The sequence below is a fragment of the Hemibagrus wyckioides genome, linkage group LG16, assembly GCF_019097595.1.
Source record: "Hemibagrus wyckioides isolate EC202008001 linkage group LG16, SWU_Hwy_1.0, whole genome shotgun sequence".
Taxonomy (NCBI): Eukaryota; Metazoa; Chordata; class Actinopteri; order Siluriformes; family Bagridae; genus Hemibagrus; species Hemibagrus wyckioides.
In genome coordinates this window covers 19300001-19302900 of record NC_080725.1, presented here as the reverse complement: position 1 = coordinate 19302900, position 2900 = coordinate 19300001, and positions in this window count along the sequence as shown.

Below are 2900 nucleotides of genomic sequence, written 5' to 3'. Positions count from 1 at the left end.
GTTTGGGAGATCCTATAGAACAACACACACTAAAATCTGTGTAAGCTGAGATCAAGTAGGGATGTGGTAGTTTAGTGGTTAGTGAAAGGTTGTGAGTTAGAATCCCAGGTCCACCAAGCTGCCGCTGCTGGGCCCCTGAGCCAGGCCCTTAACCCTCATTTGTATAAATTGAGATGAAATATAAGTTGCTCTGGATGAGGGGCGTCTATCAAATGCCAGAAATGTAAACCTAACTTTGCCTCTTTGTGGAATCTTTTCCATGCAGTGTTCCATGTAGCTCTCTTAAACAACTGCTTTTTCTTTTATAAATCATTTCTAGTAGATCAGTTATATTTAATGAGCTAAAACTCGTAACCATCCGAGAACCCTTGAGGAGTCCTTAGGCTTCTTGATCCAGAATATTACCAGGAAATGCAGATATTTTCAGAACAAAACCCAAGTGGACTTCTTAAGAGCAACTTTTACAGACTTCATTTTCTGAATTTGATTTTTTCTTTAACCTGTGGAAGTTCAGAGCACACTTTTAGAGTAAATAAAGGTTCCAAGAAAAACATTATTACTCATTTGCTGCACTACAATGCCTGAAACCATGGGTCTGACCAAACTGGAGTCTCAGCACCTCATGTCCAGCACATTCTGACCCTCAATCAGCTCGCAAAAACACATAGTAGTCACACATAACTTCTAGTCACACACACTTTTCCATCACAATCCCCTGCTTTTGTCCTTGGGACAACACACAAAATTTTAATATGAATACATTCGATACAATACATGTATACCTGTGCGCTGACCTCTGTCTGATTTTGCCCCACATTTTTGGGCTAGTTATTATTGTTCTAAAATACTATTCTCCACCTGCACTTGCCTTCACCTCCACCAATTGTTTCTGACAGAAATAATATTTCTGAAACACGATAATGGGTATGAAGTCTTACTTTGACAATGCTTTCAACGTTCTGCATTTTTAAAAAGAAATCCGTACCGTATTTTCAGAGTGAGAAAAATAGGACCCAAGAAAGGATTGTGATGAACACAGAAAGCTGAGGAACTTGAACCTGACTCAAGAATTCAGGCACTGCTTTTGGCACAGTTTGGATCTTGGAGCTTCGGATCTGAACCCACAACCTTTTGGTCACAAGTACAGAAGCCTGCTATTAGAATATTACAGTAATGTTGTATGCATTATTGACGTTTCCTGTGTGCTGTGTTTTGGGTTTTGTAACAGTCGAGTGTGAGATATTTAGATCTGAGGGTGGTAAAATGTACAAAATGGAAAAAAAAAGGTGTCAGTAATCGCACCTCTAATTTGAGGAACCGAAGCAAGAAGAAAGACTGTAGTGCCAATACGAGAATGAGAACACTGTGACTCAGTTCGGGTCTGATTCAGATTCTCCAAAAATGTGTTGTGTTATTGACTGAAGGCAGAAAAACACAAAGCCGCTCATAGCTTGTCACGCTACACAGAAACGACATGAATCCTTCGCCCTGAAGACTTTCCTGTGGTGGAAAACCTCACAGCTTTACCATTAGCTGTTGCAAAGTGCTAAAACTGGTGACTCCTCCCATAAACCCCAAATAAATGTCTGTTTTTGTTGAAAAAACTGTTTATGTTGATTGTCCACAATATGAATCCCTGATACGGACAAAATGCTAACTGAGACGAAACTCTTCTCTCAATTGTAGCTCAATTTCTGCTTTAATAAACTCCCATCAGCTCTCTCTCTCTCTCTCTCTCTCTGTGTCTCCGGTTGCTGCTGTTTTAAATCTGGTCATTAATATAATGCCTGGATCCTTGTTGCTAAGCAATATTAGGATGACACTGAACACTCAGCATGAATGTTAACATTTATATTTAATGGCATTTCAGCATAATAATGATGATGCCATCTACATGTTTTGATCTTTATGTTGAATCTGCACATAAAAGCTGAATGGCAGTGACAGAACAGAACCCCAGGATGCCTTCCCTCTTGTTTCAGGTAGAAAGGTAGTGTGGGTAAAGTGACAATTTCATTCGTTGGCATGCTCTTTGGTGTGGATGTTTGCTAATTGCTGCAATTAACATGACTCTTATTAAATATCGCATGTATGATGTCATGCGTGTATGAGGCAGATATTACTTTGGAGTTTAGAGGAGTGAAATGTACTCAAGTAGGATCAGATTCTCATTTTGTTCAGCATTTATATGACCCCTTGAATCGTGGATAAATGGAAAATATACTACAAGACTGTTGGAGCTTTACTGCATTCATTATTATACCACAATTATTTGTAGTATTAGCCTTTTTTTGTACTCGTCTAGAGCCAGTTCCAGTCTCAGACCTGTTAGTACAAGACTGAGGACTATTTCTTCTATTGTGAGGTATATTTGTAGAGTTGTGTGGAATGTTTATATTAGTGTGAGGACTGTTTGTACTAGCTTGAGGTCTATTTGTACTATTGTGAGGTATTTTTGTACTAGTGTGTGGAGTATTTGTTTTAGTGTGAGTATTTGTTTTACTTCTAACATGACAACTATTTGCCCTAACATGAGGACTATTTTCCCTAATACAAGGGCTATTTGCCCCAACAACTAATTTGTACTAACATGAGGACTATTTGCCCTACCATAAGGGTTAGTTGCCCTAACACAATGACATTTTGACTATTGTCCCTAACATAAGGAATATTTGTACTAACATGAGGAATATTTGTACTAACATGAGGACTATTTGCGCTAATATGTGGATTATTTGCCCCAACATGATTATTTGTACTAACATGAGGATTATTTGTACTAACATGAGGATTATTTGTACTAACATGAGGATTATTTGCCCTAACATGAGGATTATTTGTACTAACATGAGGATTATTTGTACTAACATGAGGATTATTTGCCCCAACATGAAGATTAT